The sequence below is a fragment of the Pristiophorus japonicus genome, chromosome 11 (genome assembly GCF_044704955.1).
Source record: "Pristiophorus japonicus isolate sPriJap1 chromosome 11, sPriJap1.hap1, whole genome shotgun sequence".
Classification (NCBI taxonomy): domain Eukaryota; kingdom Metazoa; phylum Chordata; class Chondrichthyes; family Pristiophoridae; genus Pristiophorus; species Pristiophorus japonicus.
Window position 1 is genome coordinate 92,844,179 of NC_091987.1, and position 20,334 is coordinate 92,864,512.

Here is a 20,334-nt window from a genome sequence, read left to right on the forward strand (position 1 = left end):
GCCTTCATAAGGATGATCCCTGGGTGCTCGCGATGGAGCTCCCGGACAAACACCTCCCTGCCTCGTAAGGGCATAACTACTCGGCTGCCCCACATCAGGCAATCTGCCTGTAGTGAGAGTTCATGCATCCGCCTATGGAAGGGTTTGACCTCCTTGGGGCAGGCATCGTGAGCCTCTGCCCAGTCACCGGTTAAAACGCATCTTTTAACTAGAGATAACGTGGGATCGCTGGTCGTCCAGGCTCTGATTTGGCGAGCCATCATGGGCGAACCTGTGGATTCAAAGGCATTGATTGCCATGACCATCTCACAGTCCTGTTCGTCGGACCCTTCTGTGGTCGCCAGGGGTAGCTTGCTAAGCGCGTCGGCACAGTTGTCTGTGTCTGGTCTGTGCCTTATCGAACCAGCATGAGTGCCCACCGCTGAATGCGAGCCGAGACATTGGCGTTGATTGCCTTGCACTCGGATAGTAGGGACGTGAAGGGTTTGTGGTCGGTTTCTAACGCAAACTTGGCCCCGAAAAGGTATTGGTGCATCTTTTTGACACCGTATACGCACGCGAGCGCCTCCTTCTCAACCATACCGTACCCGCACTCCGCCTGCGAAAGTGACCTGGAGGCATAAGCAACGGGCTGCAATTTACCCGCATCATTGATGTGCTGTAAAACGCACCCAACCCCATACGCTGACGCATCACACGTAAGGACTAACTTTTTACCTGGGTCTAAAAAGTCTAAAATACTCTTGGAACATAGAAGGTTGCGTGCCTTATTGAAGGCGCGTTCTTGGGCGTCCCCCCAAAACCAATTGCACCCCTTTCTGAGTAGCACGTGGAGAGGCTCCAGCAGCGTGCTCAAGTTCTGCATAAAGTTCCCAAAGTCATTGAGTAGCCCGAGAAAGGCGCGCTGTTCCGAGACATTCTGGGGCCTGGCTGCCAGGCGAATCACTTCGGTTTTGGATTCGGTTGGGCGGATTCCATCAGCGGCAATCCTTCTGCCCAAAAATTCAAACTCAGGCGCGAGAAACAGACACTTGGATTTCTTAACTCTTAGGCCTATCTGATCCAATCGACTTAGTACTTCCTCAAGATTGTGGAGATGAGAGTCGGTGTCCCTGCCCGTGATGAGTATGTCATCTTGAAACACAACCGTCCCCGGGATGGACTTGAGCAGACTCTCCATGTTGCGTTGGAATATAGCAGCTGCCGACCTGATGCCGAATGGGCATTGATTGTACACAAAAAGGCCTCGATGTGTGTTGATGGTGATGAGTAGCTTAGACTCTTCGGTCAGTTCTTGCGTCATATACGCAGATGTGAGGTCAAGTTTCGAGAAAAGTTTTCCTCTAGCCAACGTGGCAAATAGATCCTCCGCTCTGGGCAGCGGGTATTGGTCCTGTAGGGAGACTCTGTTTATGGTAGACTTGTAATCCCCACAGATTCGCACAGATCCATCAAGCTTCATGATGGGGACGATGGGGCTTGCCCAGTCGCTGAATTCCACGGGAGAAATTATGCCTTCCCGCAGAAGCCGGTCCAGTTCGTTTTCAATCTTTTCCCTCATCACATAAGGCACAGCTCTAGCCTTGTGATGGACCGGTCTGGCATTCTGTGTGATGTAGATTCTAACTTTAGCCCCTTTGAAGGTGCCCACACCTGGCTGAAAGAGATGTTCAAAATGGCTTAGAACTGTTGAGCAGGAGGTCCGTTCCTCTGACCACATGGCGTGAACATCATCCCATTTCCAATTAAGTTCTGCTAGCCAGCTTCTCCCCAACAGGGCTGGGAGATCCCTGGGGACAATCCACAGGGAAAGTCGGTGCACCATCCCTTTGTGTGTGACTGAGAGCATGCCAAGGACTTGGACGATTTCTTTGTATAGGTCCTTAGTTTGGTGTCGAGCTTTGAGAGTTTTGGTCTGTTGCTTTTGTGCGGCCACAGCTGTTCAAATTGTTGAACGCTCATGAGGGATTGACTGGCCCCCGTGTCCAGTTCCATGTTGACGGGTATCCCGTTGAGTAGAACCCTCATCATAATTGGAGGCATCTTGGTGTAAGAACAGTGGACATTGATCGTGTTAACCCGCTGTACCTCGGCGTCCCGTGCACTGTTCCAACAGTCTTCTGATCCGTTTTCCGACCCTTCCGATTCGTATACCAGCCGAGCTGCTGTTTTTCTGCACATGCGAGCCAGATGCCCTGTGTAGTTGCAGTTTCTGCAAACGGCATGCTGAAATCGACACATCCTGGTTGAGAGCCTTCCCCCACATCTCCAACACAGACGGTTTCCATTGTTTCCGAAGGATGAGCTGCGTCTGGCTGATCTCCCTTGAGCTTCTCTCAATCTGTTGTTGATTGCTCGCATTATGGGTTGATGAAGTGTGATCGGCCGTTCATGTGGCCCTTGATTTTGATGGCTTCTGGCACCACTGTCTGCTGTTGAAGGCCTGCTCTCCTGCCTTTGTCTGTGTGTGGGGGTAGCGGTTTGTTTCACAATGTGAACCCCTTGTTCCGCTGCCTCGTTGGTTGTCGTATCCGAAGTATAGATCAGCCTCGTTTCTTCTTCGTCTGCCAAGAACGTCTGTGTGACCAGTGCTGCTGCCTCTAGAGTCAAGTTCTTCGTCTCCATAAGCTTTCGGAATATGTCTGCGTGGCCTATTCCTTCAAAAAAGCGTCTCTTAGTACTTCTTTCCTTAGTTCAACAGGGAACTCACGTGAATTAGCCAGCCTCCGAAGTTCCGCCACGAAGTCGGGTATGCTTTGGCCCACACAGCGTCTGTAGTTGTAGAACCTGTGTCTGGCCATGTGTAGGCTGCTCGCTGGCTTCAGGTGTCTCTCACCAGTGTGCTCAACTCCTCAAACGACTTGCTTGCTGATTTCTCGGGTGTCAGCAGGTCTTTCATTAAAGCGTATGTTTTCGAGCCACAGCTGGTCAAGAGATGGGCTCTTCTCTTGTCTGCCTTATCATCGCCCAGCCAGTCTTTGGTCACAAAGCTTTGCTGGAGCCTTTCTTTAAAGTCATCCCAATTGTCTCCAGCATTGTATTTCTCATTTGAGCTGTTGGTAGCCATTCTGTAGATTCTGTGATCCCGTAACTCATCGCCACTGTTAAGTCCTGACTCTAATGTACTGACTTACACGAGACACATGCTGAAGTCAAGGTCACTCAGGACCTGCACCTTTAATTCCAGCTCTCCAGTGCTGCACTTGCCTGAGACCTCCCTTTATATACCACAGTGGGACAGGTATGGAGTGTCTCCTGTAAGTGCACCCCTGGTGGTAAGGTATGCTTATTGTTACAGGTCATATCCAGTTACAGTCATGTATAGCATGGTAAGATAGTTATATACAGTAATGAGAGATACATGACAGTAGGGCTACAGGAGGTTACAGAGATATGGAAGTGTAATTCCATAAAGGGATTTAAGCATGAGAATAAGATTAAATTGGAAGACTGGGACATTGTGATTTAATGGCCCTGAAATTCCAGCCTCCCCGGGGCAGTACGGATTGTGTATGGACCCGGGAAGGCATCGGAAAAGTCGGTATTCGCTGAAAACCGGCTTTTCCGATCTGTCAAGTTTCTGGCTAAAATTAATTTTATTTTAAACCATAATTAAAACTTTTTTAAAAATCAGCAAATTTTGTTTTTTCAAAAACATTTCTATCAACTTTAATTTTTATAATGTATTTATGTGAGGTGTTTTTTAATGTAGTGTTTGGGTGTGTTTCTCATTCATAGTAATAGGAGTTTCCGACTTACGAAACTTCTATTACTATGAATGAGAAACTACTTTACTGTGATTGGGTGTACAGGTCTACTTGACTCCTACGGATGTCCCAAAGTGAACGCGCTCCGTTGCGCAGAAAGAGGAGGTCTCGAGTTTTGGATCTCTGGCGAGCATTCGACCAAAAGGTATGTGTGCATCCATTCTCCTATTTTTAGTTGAATGCCCGTGAGAAGAAGAAACTGGGATTTTAGGGCCATTGTCTTCTTTCTTCTTAGGCAATCCTTTGGAGTAGAGGATGACTGGCTTCCTCACTAATATGAGTTCTCAGGTGACTGATGAGTCCAATGCAGGATCTACAGTCTCTGTCACAGGTGGGGCAGGTGGTGGTGTAGGGATGGGTGGATGGGGTGCTTGGTTTGTCATGCATTCCTTCCGCTGTTTGTACTTGACTTCCGCGTGCTTCTGACGAAGAGACTCAAAGTGTTCACCGCCTTCCCGAATGCTTCTCCTTCACTTTGAGCGGTCTTGGGCCAGAGATTCCCAAGAGTCAGTGGGGATGTTACATTTTTTTAAGGAGGCTTTGAAGGTGTCCTTGAAGCATTTTCTCTGCCCTCCTGGGGCTCACTTGTCATGTCGGAGCTTGGAGAAAAGTGCCTGTTTCGGGAGTCTTGTATCAGGCATGCGGACTACGTGGCCCGCCCATCGGGGCTGATTGTAGATCAGCGAGGACAAAGGTGATGGGTTGAGCAGGACTTGGTGAGGGATAGTTTCATGAAAGTAGATTATTGGATGATCTGAAGCTTATGGAGGACGGGAGGATGAATAGGAAAGCTTTGGAATAGTCGAGTCGGTAGGTAACAAAATTTGGATAATGGCTTCAATAGCAGATGGTCTAAGACAGTAGCAGAAGTGACTGACATGGAAGTAGGCAGTCTTTGTGTTGGAGAAAATATAGAGTACGAAGCACAGTTCGTAGTCAAATACGACCTAGAGATTGCGAACAATCTGGTTCAAGCTATCTTTATTGTGGCTAGGGAGAGGGATAAATTGGTGCAATGGTATGGAATTTTTGATGAGGGCGAAAGGTAATGGCTTTGTTCTTCCCATTGTTTAACTGGAGGAAATTGCTGCTCATCGAAGCCTGTTGGACAAGCAGTCTGACAACACAGAAGTAGTGAAGGAATCAAAAGATCTTTGTATGATATTGCCAGGTCACAGCGTGTGGATGAGGAATAGGAGGTAGTCAAGGATAACTCCTTGGCGGACTCTGGCATTAATGGTGTAGGGCTGGAAGGAGAAGCCATTGCTGGAGATGCCATGGTAACCATTGGATAGGTAAGAGTGGAACCAAGTGAGGGGAGTCACTCCGAGCTGTACAATGGAGCAGGAGGATAGTATGGATGACCATGTAAAAGGCTGCAGAGAGGTCGAGGAGAATGAGGAAGAATAGTGCACCATAGTCACAAAGCTCAAAATACTCGGCAGATTCATCAACATCTGAAAAGAGAAGACTGGCTAGCATTATGTTATAGACCCTTCTCAAAGCTGGGAATGGAATGATAAGTGAATCACATTACAGAACTGAACAAAATTCAGAGAGCAGGATGAGATTTGCTAACTATAATCAGAGATACAGTTAATTGGGTTGAGTTTCCACTAGGCTGGAAAAATCAACGCAGTTCACCGGAAACCAGTGCAAAAGATTGAGAACTTCCAAGGGCAAGTTACATCCAGCGCAAATCGAGTTTCCGCGATCTTTCGTGTTGGTTTAAAAAACATTGCGCTGGAAGCTGGCCCTGCCAACAAAACTGGTCACCCCCCCACATCGAATTAATCGCCATGCCAAGTCTCTAATTACTCCCATTTGCGGCCCTTCAAGAAGGCTCTTAAAATTAAGCTTTTCTTTTTGGCACAAGGGCACTAATCTTTTAAAAGCTTTTAAATATTAACAAAATAAAAATTTACTAAGGAACTGACTACTGTAGACCAATGAAACTAGTAAATGGTACTGTATAATTTTTTTAAGTCATTTCCAGTTATTTAAATTTGGGTTACTCACAGGCGGTGGACAGGACACTCTAATTAGAAATGCTAATTTTTTGTGATAAACCCATTTTCAGCTGTATTAATCAAACTGCACCAGGTTACCACTCAATATCAAGGAATATTTTTCAATGCAAGAGAAAAAAAACAATTATGTTCTTAAATGCTGCCCACTTGCTGATTCATGACGTTTATGATTATGCAAATGAGTTCAAGTGGAAATTTAAACCATGTCAGAAAACTAGTGCAGTTTTGAAGCCAACTTGTGCCTTGGTTCATCATCATCATAGGCAGTTCCTCAAATTCGAGAAAGATTTTCTTCCACTCTACAAGTGAGTTCTTAGGTGACTGATACGGGAATTACAGTTTCTGTCACAGATGGGACAGACAATCATTGAAGGAAAGGATGGGTGGGGAGTCTGGTTTGCCGCACATTCTTTCCGCTGCCTGCGCTTGCTTTATGCATGCTCTCGGCAACGAGACTCGAAGTGCTCAGCGCCCTCCCAGATTCTCTTTCTCCACTTAGGGCAGTCTCTGGCCAGGGACTCCCAGGTGTCGGTGGCGGTGTTGCAGTTTATCACGGAGGCTTTGAAGGTGTCCTTGAAACGTTTCCTCTGCCCACCTGAGGCTCGCTTGCCGTGTAGGAGTTCCGAGTAGAGCGCTTCTTTGGGAGTCTTGTGTCAGGCATGCGAACAATGTGGCCCACCCAACAGAGCTCGTCGAGTGTGATCAGTGCTTCGATGCTGGGGATGTTGGCCTGATCGAGAACACTGACGTTGGTGTGTCTGTCCTCCTAGGGGATTTGCAGGATCTTGTGAATACATCGTTGGTGGTATTTCTCCAGCGATTTGAGGTGTCTACTGTAAATGGTCCATGTCTCTGAGCCATACAGGAGAGCCTGGCTTACCGATTGCACCTTAAGCTGAAACGCTACCCTGTAGTGTTTAATCGCATGCAAACAGAGCTTTTTTTAAACCTCACTGAGTAGTGAAAATATTTTAGAAAAATAAAATAATTAAAACAACTCATTTGGGCAATGAAGAAGCATTGGAAAGATCAACCCAAAGGTATCAAACATCATTCAATGTAGAAGGGACTAAAGTGAAAGAGAAATAGGCAGGAAAATGTGATTGTGTCTGAAGTTGCTAAAATCAATGTTCAGACCAAAGGGTTGCAGAGCGTCAGTTCAGAAGTTTTAAAGAGTATTGGGTTAGATTTTCTGCTCCCTTGCGCCTCTGTTAGCGCCTCGGAGGGGTGGGAAAGTGTGTTTCTAGGCGTTACGGCAGGAGCTCAGCTTTTACCGCCCGGCTGGCAAATTCGGCTCATGGTTTACGATGGTGCAATAACTTACCGCCCCATCCTGTAGTTTCACTGAGATCATGACATCAATCATCGTGCAATGTACTGCTAGTACCTCAGATGAAAAATTATGCCCTAATGCCTCATTAAACGTCCACCTCAGGAAACATCTGCAAAATACAGGCATTCCCAGGGTGCAGCAGGCGGCATTGGCAGCATATGTAAATCAAGGTCTGATGACCCTACATCGCAGCTCACATTGACTGCAATGGTTGCGCAAATTGCGCTGTTTGAAGCTCTGAGTTTAAAGTGGCAGTTTTATCTGCCATTACAGTGTCCTTGCAATCTCACTGATAGAATTTAATGAGAGAATTACTAGTTCACCAGTGTATCATGCTGCATGCTATAGGCTCTTGGCAATCAGCCTAAGAATGAGGAGAGGCCGAAGACATTGGGGGAGGAGGGCTTAACCCCCACTAGGGACTAACGCTCATACCTCCAATTCTCTGAGGATGCAGTGTGTGAAAAGGCTGTGACTCCGAAAGGAAGTGCTGACAGAGATATGCCATCTCCTACAGGCAGACCTATAGCCTACCAGTGCCAATAGGACTGCGCAGCCCATTGCAGTGAAGGTGACTGTGGCGCTGGCTTTCTATGCCTCCGGCTCTTTCCAGGCAGCAGCAGGGGACACATGCAGCATCTCTCAAAACGCTATGCATCATTGCATTTGCCACTTCACAAAGCCTCAGTATGCCCACAGAATGGACTTCATAAAGTTCCCAATGAGCAAGGACATCCAGAATGAGCGGGCACTTGGATTTGTGAGCACCATTCCACAATGCAGAGGTGTTCAGAAACTGAAAGGGATACCACTCCCTAAACATCCAGCTGGTGTGCGACCACACTCAGCGCATCCTCACATTGAATGCCCGCTATCCTGGGAGCGTACATGATGCTTTCATCTTACGTGAGAGCAATGTCTCAAAAATGTTTTAGTGACAAAGGGAAGAGCACGGCTGGCTGTTCGGGGAGAAAGGATACAGTCTAGCCATATGGCTCATGACTCCCCTCCGCAACCCCACCACAGAAGCGGAGCAGCGCTACAATTAGAGCCATGCAGCCACCAGCAACATCATCGAGCAGACAATTGGGGTGCTGAAGCAATGCTTCTGATGCCTGGACCACTCTGGATGCAGCCTTCAATACTCCCCTCAACAGGTCTTTGAATTCATTGTGGTGTGCTGCATGCTGCATAACTTGGCCATCATGAGGGGCCAGGAATTGCAAATGGGGATTGCAAGCACACCTCAGGAGGAGGAGGATAACGAAGAGGAGCCTGGCGAGGTCCCGATTGTAGAGCCACACCATCTATGAGGGGAGGCCACGTCCAGATGCTGCCGGAGCAAAAGCCGCACATCGCCAGCTCATAATGGACCATTTTGCTTGAATGGAGGAAGCTGAGGGATGCAGCTAAAATGGGCCATGTTATGTGCAACCATAAAGGCACATCTCCGGTGAACATTCGAATGATACACATGACACAATGGCAAATGGTCAAAGTAAAAATTTACTCCCACAAAGTAACAAACAGTCCCCCCCAACAAAACAAACATTTCAATGAATAGCCCTCTGCTGCAAGGCACTCAAGAACAATGCATTTGATTACTTCAACTGAACTATTTACAAGCGTTATCACAATACATGAGGGCATTTATACAACATTCTCAGACCCTTAAAGGGACTTGCCATGCCTGAGCTTTACCACTCCTTCCCTTCATTCCCCTCCCATGCCTACTGCTCCTCCTCAATGAGGCCTCAGTGGCTGCAGCAAGGCTGCTTGAGGACTGCTGTGCTGGTGGGCCAGACAGTGCAGACGGCCTGCAACGATGCCCTCAACCAGCTCTGGGCCTGGACGGTCCGGCTGCAGACTGTTGCATTCCAGCAACACCGGAAGCAGTCTCTGATGGCTCGGGTGTGGACCACGTAAGCTGCATGCTGGGAGAGTCAGTGGTGGGAGCCGCAATGCTGTCATCCTGAGGAAGGAAAATTCCTGGGAACCAATGACACTCAGGCAGGGCTGTGCCTCAGCATCCAGAGCCTGATGTGTCACCACAACTTGCTGGCCTGCTTCGGCACCATACTTCCCCATTGGACAGTGGGGAAAACAGAGAGGATTGCAGCAGTCAGCGACTGCATCAGCTCACCAAGCTAGAGCGTAGCTGGTGCCTGCGATGCAATCGCTGCTGCGTTATCACCCATGGCACACGCCACACTCTTTGAAATGCCACTGTCGTTACTGGAGGCCACCTGCCTCTGAGAGTGGGCAAGGATGGTCTCGCTAGAGTCCTCAGATGCATGGACAATGCGTGAGGCGGCCTCCGCAACACTCACAGCAAGTTTGTCGATGCTCTGGGGGATCCTACCCAATGCACCCATGAGCTCGCGGTGCATTTCCATGTTTTCCCTGGACATAGCCACCAAGTCCAGATGCACGTCTGCCTATTTTTCAGGAGGACTAATGTGCCAACTCACCGTCTGGGGAGCTGGCCTCCGAGCTTCTCCTCCCGCTCGGCGTTGCTGTAGGCCACTGTGGCCAATAGCGTCAGAGTCCACAAACCCCAGGAAGTCGCTTTCGTCCCCAGATGTTGTGATCGCAGACGGTGTAACTGTTGGGTTAGGCCACTTCATATTAGGGGTCAAGGAAGTCACATCAGTCACAAGTTCCATTTATATACCCTCACTACCCGAAGGGAGCTCAGCATCGCTACCGGCCACTGTGTGAACTGGGGTGCCCATGAGGGCTGAGACTCACTGCTCCATCATGGTGAGCTCCAGCAGCTGTGGCTGTCCGCCTCCTGTTCATTGTTGCTCCCATAGGTTATGGGAGAGCCTGGCCTGTAATAAGAGCAAGAAGAAGTGTTCAGTTAGGGCCCACCTCCTGTGTGCCACATGTGCCTTTTTTAGTTCAATAGCTGCCACTGTGTGGCTGTGCAGATATGTTCAGTTCACTCTGTGTGGCTGGTGAATAGGTTTTTCAAAGATTGGGAGGAGGTGAGAGGCAGGTAGCATAGCGACTCAGGGTGATGTTTGGAAAACGCATATCAACGGTGGGCGTGGAGTGCGAGGAGGGTTGAACATAAGAACATAAGAATTAGGAACAGGAGTAGGCCATCTAGCCCCTCGAGCCTGCTCCGCCATTCAACAAGATCATGGCTAATCTGGCCATGGACTCAGCTCCTCTTACCCGCTCGCTCCCCATAACCTTTAATTCCCTTATAGGTTAAAAATCTATCTATCTGTGATTTAAATACATTCAATGAGCTAGACTCAAGTGCTTCCTTGGACAGAGAATTCCACAGATTCACAACCCTTTGGGAGAAGAAATTCCTTCTCAACTCGGTTTTAAATTGGCTCCCCGGTATTTTGAGGCTGTCCCCCTTAGTTCTAGTCTCCCTGACCAGTGGAAACAACCTCTCTGCCTCGATCTTGTCTGTCACTTTCATGATTTTAAATGTTTCTATAAGATCACCCCTCATCCTTCTGAACTCCAACGAGTAAAGGCCCAGTCTACTCAATCTATCATCATAAGGTAACCCCCTCATCTCCGGAATCAGCCGAGTGAATCGTCTCTGTACCCACTCCAAAGCCAGTATATCCTTCCTTAAGTAAGGTGACCAAAACTGCACGCAGTACTCCAGGTGCGGCCTCACCAATACCCTGTACAGTTGCAGCAGGACCTCCCTGCTTTTGTACTCCATCCCTCTCGCAATGAAGGCCAACATTCCATTCGCCTTCCTGATTACCTGCTGCACCTGCAAACTAACTTTTTGGGATTCATGCACAAGGACAACCTGACTGCCTGCCTCTCTTCCGCTCTTACATCCGGTCCAGGGTGTCCTTGGAGATGGAGCACGCGGTGTCCACCGGTACGCTCGCGGCCTTCCACGAGAGGTGGGCACCGGAGGGACTGGAGTGCATCATCACGCCCGGCAACCAAATTTTAATTTGATTTTACGTTTTAAAGTTTAATTTGTTTTCATTGCCGGTACTTTTAGTGTCCCCCTCCCCTTTTATAGGGGGCACTGGAAAAATTTGATTTTAGCGCCCCAAAAAAAAAACAAAAAAAAAAGAAAAAAAAAAGGGGCCTTGAAAATGTCTGCTGTGTCACCCAGGCGGGTGGCATGGTTTTAATGTTTATGTTTTGCAGGTAAACTCCAAAAAGAGTTTCATGCACAAGGACCCCCAGGTCCCTCTGCACCGGAGCATGTTGTAATTTGTCTCCATTCAAATAATATTCCTTTTTACAGTTTTTTTTCCAAGGTGGATGACCTCACATTTTCCGACATTGTATTCCATCTGCCAAACCTTAGCCCATTCGCTTAACCTATCCAAATCTCTGCAGCCTCTCTGTGTCCTCTACACAACCCGCTTTCTCACTAATCTTTGTGTCATCTGCAAATTTTGTTACGCAACACTCTGTCCCCTCTTCCAGGTCATCTATGTATATTGTAAACAGTTGTGGTCCCAGCACCGATCCCTGTGGCACACCACTAACCATCAATTTCCAACCCGAAAAGGATCCATTTATCCTGACTCTCTGCTTTCTGTTAGCCAGCCAATTCTTGATCCATGCTAATACATTTCCTCTGACTCCGCGTACCTTTATCTTCTGCAGTAACCTTTTGTGTGGCACCTTATCGAATGCCTTTTGGAAATCTAAATACACCGCATCCATCGGTATACCTCTATCCACCAAGCTCGTTATATCCTCAAAGAATTCCAGTAAATTAGTTAAACATGATTTCCCCTTCATGAATCCATGTTGCGTCTGCTTGATTGCACTATTCCTATCTAGATGTCCCGCTATTTCTTCCTTAATGATAACTTCAAGCATTTACCCCACTACAGATGTTATAATAACCGGCCTATAGTTACCTGCCTTTTGTCTGCCCCCTTTTTTAAACAGAGGCGTTACATTAGCTGCTTTTCAATCCGCTGGTACCTCCCCAGAGTCCAGAGAATTTTGGTAGATTATATCGAATGCATCTGCTATAACTTCCGCCATCTCTTTTAATACCCTGGGATGCATTTCATCAGGACCAGGGGACTTGTCTACCTTGAGTCCCATTCGCCTGTCCAGCACTATCCCCCTAGTGATAGTGATTATGTCAAGGTCCTCCCTTCCCACATTCCTGTGACCAGCAATTTTTGGCATGGTTTTTGTGTCTTCCACTGTGAAGATCGAAGCAAAATAATTGTTTAAGGTCTCAGCCATTTCCACATTTCCCATTATTAAATCCCCCTTCTCATCTTCTAAAGGACCAACATTTACTTTAGTCACTCTTTTCCGTTTTATATATCGATAAAAGCTTTTACTATCTGTTTTTATGTTTTGCGCAAGTTTACTTTCGTAATCTATCTTTCCTTTCTTTATTGCTTTCTTAGTCATTCTTTGCAGTCGTTTAAAATTTTCCCAATCTTCTAGTTTCCCACTAACCTTGGCCACCTTATACGCATTGATTTTTAATTTGATACTCTCCTTTATTTCCTTGGTTATCCACGGCTGGTTATCCCTTCTCTTACCACCCTTCTTTTTCACTGGAATATATTTTTGTTGAGCACTATGAAAGAGCTCCTTAAAAGTCCTCCACTGTTCCTCAATTATGCCAACGTTTAGTCTGTGTTCCCAGTCTACTTTAGCCAACTCTGCCCTCATCCCACTGTAGTCCCCTTTTTTAAGCATAGTACACTCGTTTGAGACACTACTTCCTCACCCTCAATCTGTACTACAAATTCAACCATACTGTGATCACTCATTCCGAGAGGATCTTTTACTAGGAGATCGTTTATTATTCCTGTCTCATTACACAGGACCAGATCTAAGATAGCTTACTCTCTTGTAGGTTCTGCAACATACTGTTCTGAGAAACAATCCCGTATACATTCTATGAATTCCTCCTCAAGGCTGCCCCGTGCGATTTGATTTGACCAATCGATATGTAGGTTAAAATCCCCCATGATTACTGCCATTCCTTTTTCACATGCCTCCATTATTCCCTTGATTATTGTCCGCCTCACCGTGAAGTTATTATTTGGGGGCCTATAAACTACGCCCACCAGTGACTTTTTCCCCTTACTATCTCTAATCTCTACCCACAATGATTGAACTTTTTGTTCATTAGAGCCAATATCGTCTCTCACAACTGCCCTGATATCATCCTTTATTAACAGAGCTACCCCACCTCCTTTCCCTTCTTGTCTATCTTTCCAAATTGTCAGATACCCCTGTATGTTTAATTCCCAGTCTTGGCCACCCTGCAACCACATTTCTGTCATGGCCACCAAATCATACCCATTTGTAATGATTTGTGCCGTCAACTCACTTACTTTATTTTGAATGCTGAGTACATTTAGGTAGAGTGTTTTAATACTAGTTTTTAAACCATGATTTTTAGTTTTGACCCCCGCTGCAGCCCCTTTGTATTCATACGTATTGTCCCTTCCTATCACCTTGTGTTTTACACTTACTCCAGTGCTACTCTGCTCTGTTGCCTCCTGCCTTTTGCATTTTTTCTTGGGGTCCTGTTCATCTGAGCTCTCACCCACTCTAACTAGCTCAGAGCCCTCTCCTGGGTTCTGAATACTCCTCGCATTGAGGCACAGAGCTTTCAGGCTTGACTTTTTATTGCACTTTGACCCTTTAGAATTTTGCTGTACAGTGGCCTTTTTGTTTTTTGCCTTGGGTTTCTCTGCCTTCCACTTTTACTCATCTCCTTTCTGCCTTATGCTTCTGTCTCCATTTTGTTTCCCTCCATCTCCCTGCTTTGGTTCCCATCCCCCTGCCATATTAGTTTAACTCTTCCCCAACAGCACTAGCAAACACTCCCCCTAGGACATTGGTTCCAGTCCTGCCTAGGTGCAGAGCGTCCGATTTGTACTGGTCCCACCTCCCCCAGAACCGGTTCCAATGCCCCAAAAATTTGAATCCCTCCCTGCTGCACCACTGCTCAAGCCACGTATTCGTCTGAGCTATCCTGCGATTCCTACTCTGACTAGCACGTGCCGCTGGTAGCAATCCCGAGATTACTACTTTTGAGGTCCTACTTTTTAATTTAGCTCCTAGCTCCTTAAATTCGTCTCGTAGGACCTCATCCCTTTTTTTACCTATATCGTTGGTGCACCACGACAACTGGCTGTTCACCCTCCCTTTTCAGAATGTCCTGCACCCGCTCCGAGACATCCTTGACCCTTGCACTAGAGAGGCAACATACCATCCTGGAGTCTCGGTTGCGGCCACAGAAACACCTATCTATTCCCCTTACAATCGAATTCCCTATCACTATCGCTCTCCCACTCTTTTTCCTGCCCTCCTGTGCAGCAGAGCCAGCCATGGTGCCATGAACTTGGCTGCTGCTGCCCTCTCCTGATGAGTCATCCCCTCAACAGTACTAAAAGCAGTCTATCTGTTTTGCAGGGGGGTGACCGCAGGAGACCCCTGCACTACCTTCCTTGCACTGCTCTTCCTGCTGGTCTTCCATTGCCTATTTGGCTGTGGACCTTCCACCCGCGGTAAGACCAACTCGCTACACATGCTACTCACGCCATTCTCAGCATCGTGGATGCTCCAGAGTGAATCCACCTTCAGCTCCAATTCCGCAACGCGGTCCGTCACAGAAGTGTCCCTGAGTTCCCACATGGTACAGGAGGAGCATATCACATGACCGAGCTCTTCTGCCATGACTTAACTCTTAGATACACTTAATTTGGTGACAACACTGTTAACAGGTTACTTACTGATATGAAAAAGTAAAAGAAAAGCTACTCACCAATCACCAGCCAATCACTTACCTCTTTGGCTGTGACGTCACCTTTTGATTTCTTGCTCCTTCTTTTTTGCTTTTTCTCCCGGCTGGAGCTGCACAAGCTGGGCCTTTTGTCAGCCTCCCCAATGCCACGAACTCCCGCCTCTGACTACCGCCGCCTCTCACTGCCGCTGGGCCTTTTGTAGGCCTCACCAACGCCACGAACTCCCGCCTCCGACTGCCGCCGCCTCTTGCTGCTGCTGGGCCTTTTGTAGGCCTCACCAACACCACGAACTCCCGCTTCTTGACAATGAATAGGGTGCAAGAGAGTACATGCATCCTGAATGCAAGGCAATGGCTAGAGATGTGAGCCTCCAGCTTTCCGCTGCATTCTACAACCCACTGCCTGGCCTGCAACACATTGAGTAGGAGCAGTTCCATCAAAGACTTCACATTATGTGTTCCATTGATCTTACAAGCATGGCAGGCCTACATAAATGTAGGCCTCTGACGATCCTCATGAGGTCGTTGAACTTCTTGTGGCACTGTGTGTCAGTTCTGGCCACCTTGCATGCCGCTGACACCTCCTGTGCAATCTCCCTCTAGATTCTTTTAAATATGCTGGGCAATGGCCTCCCTCCCCTAACCAGATTTAGTGCAGACCACCTCCTGTCAATCGCCTGCACTAAGGCCTCAGAAGCCGCTGGAGAGAATCGTCTGGCACGCCGCTTGCCCTCTTACTGCGCCATCTCTGCCGACGTGTCTGAAGTGGGCTGGGTCATCTGTGCATGTGCGCAGGAAACTGTCGTGCCCTGATCTTCCGCCTGCGCACGGGAAAATTGAAAGGCCTCTGCACATGCGCAAAATGTCAAACTTTTTTAACGCCACGATTTTCGGCTGGGTCATAAAAACTTCCTTGACTAATGCCTGATTTTGCACCCCTGATCATGGAACCTCATTTTTTGGCTAAATTTGGCTAAAGTTTGGCTCAAAGTTTTTCCAGGTGGTATCAGGATCGCCCCACCACCATTACCGCCCCAAAATCACAAAAGCCGAAAATCCAGCCCACGGTTTCAGTAACCCTGAAAAAATGATCAATTTATCAAGAGTTCTGACATTGGATTAGGTACCAGTTTATCTCTACACATGGTTGACAAAACAAAAGGTTATCTTCACCTAATCTCTTTTTCCAATACATTATGCAGCAGTTAATGGAGATGGTACTCAGTAACCAATTCAATTCCCAAATAAAACAGTTTGCTTAATAGGGACAATTAGATAAAGACACTTTTTGTCACTCTGGTATTCTTATTACGATGCTTTCATTTTAACAGCAATTTTGTTTCTATGAACCAGCCATTTACTGTGGTGTTTTACTAAATAACATAATCTGCACTCATATTGTATACATTTTCTTACCTAATTAACTACAAATTCAACTCTTACTGCTTGGAATTACCAAATCTTTGTGAAGGATAGATGAAAAAACGGAACATTTTGGAATCTTTAATTAAAGATGAAATTACTAAAGATCCAGATGAAGAAACACCAATTAGAAACAGGCTAAACAGGTTTCAGAAAGGAAAAGCGTGCTCGACAAATCTGATAAAGTTCTTTGCAGAGATGACAGATATGGTGGATGGAGGAAATGCAATGGATGTGGTCGACATGGACTTTCAGAAAGCCTTGGACAAGGTACCACAAATAAGATAATTGGAGAAGATGAATGGGTATGGAAATTGGGGAGGGTAGAAAATTGTGTAAAAAATGCGCTAGAAGTGAGGAAACAAAGATTAGGATTTATGGTAGTTTTCACAGAGTAGTTGGAAATAGGTAGTGGTGTCCTACATGGTACAGTTCTGGGATCACTGCTGTTCACTGTGTACATTCATGATTTGCATTTAGGGCTAGAGTGAGCGATGTCCAAATTTGAAATGATAGTAGAATAGGAGGCTTATAGTAAGTAATTTTGAGGACCAAAGGAAGCTGCAAGGGGATATTGATAAGATGGAATGGGCACAAAAGTGGCCGCAGCAATATCACTACATGAGGTAGTACATTTTGGTTGAAAAGAAAGAGTTGTAATTATACTTTGAATGGGCAGAAAGCTGGGTGATATGGACATCAAAGGGATTTGAGGATTCAGACCTTAAAAACAATACCTTAAGTAAAAAGCTAATGGAATGCTGGGTTTTATGGCAAGTGGTATAAAACATAAAAGTTGATATATAATGGTGAATCTATACAAGACCTTAGTAACACCACAGTTGGGTACTGTGTTTAGTTATGGCCTCCACAGCTACAGAAAGATATTGAAGTAATAGAGAGGCTACAGCATTAACTGCAGGAGGTCTCATCAAGGCCTCAGTCATGCATCCTTCAGTGGTTGGGTAAATAGCATTTGTTCAATTAAAGAGAACATCACAGTGAGACGACTGGTGTACGAATACCACAAAGACATGATTTGGATCATGCTCCTACTTCTCAATATGGTGAGTTTCAGATTGAAGGCAGGTTACTGGGAGAAAGCACCGAGTCGAGGGCCAAATGCCTCACCTGACAAAGGAAGGGGAAAACAACGGGTGAATTATACCATGCTACTGTTGGCGGCTGGTTACAGAGTAACGTTGAGGTCCAGGAAATGGTCCTCTGATGACCAACATGGCCAAGGAATTGTGCATATTATGAGGTGACCTATTAATGGAGGGCAATTTAAAAAAAATTAAAGAAACATGTTACACAGAGTTAGATTGCTGTCCGAAAGTACTTTTCAAAGAGCATGGGCTGAATTTTTGGCTTTGCAGGGTAGTAATGTTTGTACCCAGGAACAGTTTGCGCCTCAGTCAGCAAAACTGGGCAGGTGGACCCTGAGTGTGGGACAGAGCGATAAGGTGGGCATTGCACACCTCTCTTAGGGTGCTAGGCTGGCTGAGCATGTGAAATTCCCAAGCTAAACAACCGGCCTCGGAGTGCTCTAAGAGAGGCCTGGAGAGAAAGAAACCCCACCAAAAATATTCCCAATAAATAAGTCACATCACCACAACATAAATCGTGAAAAAACTAAAATAAAAACAATCACACTTACCTGAGGTCGACATTACTGACCTCACTGCGACCGCTAAAGATCGGACCGCTGGCTTTCACAGGCGGCCCTAGCACAGCGCTCTATGGAGCATTACGGATCGGGCGGGAGCCAAAAATCAAACTGGTGTCGCAACCAGGCGCGTTGCATACCGGCTCGTCTCTTCCAGGAGATAATGCTCTGCGCCCCGCCGAAACCAGCCCCAAAAACCCCGGCGGGGCAGTGGAAGCTGGGCGCCTGCCCGGAAGAGCTTGCCACTGTCATTGCTGCCCCTCCGGGCAAAAACAGAGACGGCATCATGATGGAAATCCAGCCCCTTGTCTCCAGAGGAGGCATAATCTGCTTTGAAGCTCCTGGCGTGAGCCAGAGACACATATTGGGAAATGGAGCAGCCCCATCCCACAATATTTCAACCATTGATTTTAATGATTGGAAAGTTGTGGTCTGTGGTCTGCAATTTGCTTCTATGTTCTCCTGGCGCATGGTGGAATCGCAAAAGTGGAAATTCTCCCCTCAGGTTTTCTATCATGTCATTTTTTTTTTGTTGTTGTTTATATTGTGACAACTTCTGATTGATAACACAATGTGGAATTTGCTGTTTGCACATTATCTCCTATCACAAATCACAAAAGTAATTTTGTACTTGTCAGTTGGTGCATGATTGTATAAAGATGATGTATCATGCTGCAACCAGATTCCAAATGCCAAACAAAGCATTTTTGGACGAACCTATTGGCTGGTAGTTGGACTCTTGGTAGGACATAAAAATGGTCATGCACTTTGGCAGAAAAAAAATCAAAGAGCAAGTTATTATTTAAATGGAAAAAGATTGTAAAGTGCTGCAGTATAGCAGGACCTGGGGGTACTTGTGCATGAAACACAAAATGATAGTATACAGGTACAGCAAGTGATCAGGAAGGCCAATGGTATCTTGCCTTTATTGCAAAGGGGATGGAGTATAAAAGCAGGGAAGTCTTGCTACAGCTATATAAGGTATTGGTGAGGCCACACCTGGAATACTGCGTGCAGTTTTGGTTTCCATATTTATGAAAGGATATACTTGCTTTGGAGGCAGTTCAGAGAAGGTTCACTAGGTTGAATCCGGGGATGAGGGGGTTAACTTATGAGGAAAGGTTGAGTAGGTTGGGCCTCTACTCATTGGAATTCAGAAGAATGAGAAGTGATCTTATCAAAACGTATAAGATTATGAGGCGGCTTGACAAGGTGGATGCAGAGAGGATGATTCCACTGATAGGGGAGACTAGAACTGGAGGGCATGATCTTAGAATAAGGGGCCGCCCATTTAAAACAGAGATGAGGAGAAATTTCTTCTCTCAGAGGGTTGTAAATCCACTTCCCCGCCCTCTCCCCATAACCCTTGAGTCCGTTATCGTTCAAAAATATAAGAACATTTCTGGGGCATATGCAGTTGGCCAGTACTGAACCTGCACAGCTGGAGGCTTTCAATCCCTCAAAAGGCCTTGCCAGGATGTGTATGTGTGCCACAAGTGTACCTGGGCCAAAGAAATGGCCTGAGCCATGAAAATTGTAGCTACTTCTCTCTTCACAGGTGCTGCCCCTCATTTCATCCAGGAACATTTTGTTTGTTACCTGGAGCCCAGTGAGGAAAATCATCCCTATTATTTAGAGTGCCAAACAGGTCCAGAGATTTGTAAGCGCCCTGTGGCACTGAAATAGATCCTAATATTTCAGTAATAGAGCTTCTCAGTTGTCAGGCGTAGTTTTGTTACTGCAACTGCACCCTATACAGCTAGAATAGACTCCTAGAGGTAGAAGTCTGTGGTTTCATCCCAATCTCCTGCTGTACCTTTGATGGAAGCTCCACAGAAATAGTGAGAAATTTCAGGCTTAATAACTATTTCACCACCTTATGCTCCCATATCTCTTTTTCCTGCATCTGTCTTTTAAACTTTATTTTTTCTTTATTTAATCTGTTCCAACTATCCTATTTCTTCTATTTCTAAAGTTTTGAGCAGTCCTGAATTTTATCTTTTATTTTGAGATTCAAGTTGAAAAAATGGATCTCTGATTGCCTGAAAATTGGATGTGAAGGCCATTCTTCTAGCCAATTGGATAACAGAAGTCCAAAGTTTGAAGTGATCAACTAATAAATATGCCAACCCCTAAAATCCATAGCCCTCCACACACTCCCACCGTAGTTTTGGCAGAAGCCCACCAGGATGGTTGGAAACAAGACCAGGAGCTGGATGTATTGAGATCTGGATATGCCAGGTCCTGGATGTATTGGATCTGGATATGCCAGATCCAGGCCTTTTGTTTAACCTTCTGGATAGTCTTGTGGAACCGGAACCCCAAGCAGCCCTAACCAGCCTATTGGCATAGGAGGGAGCAGAGTCTCC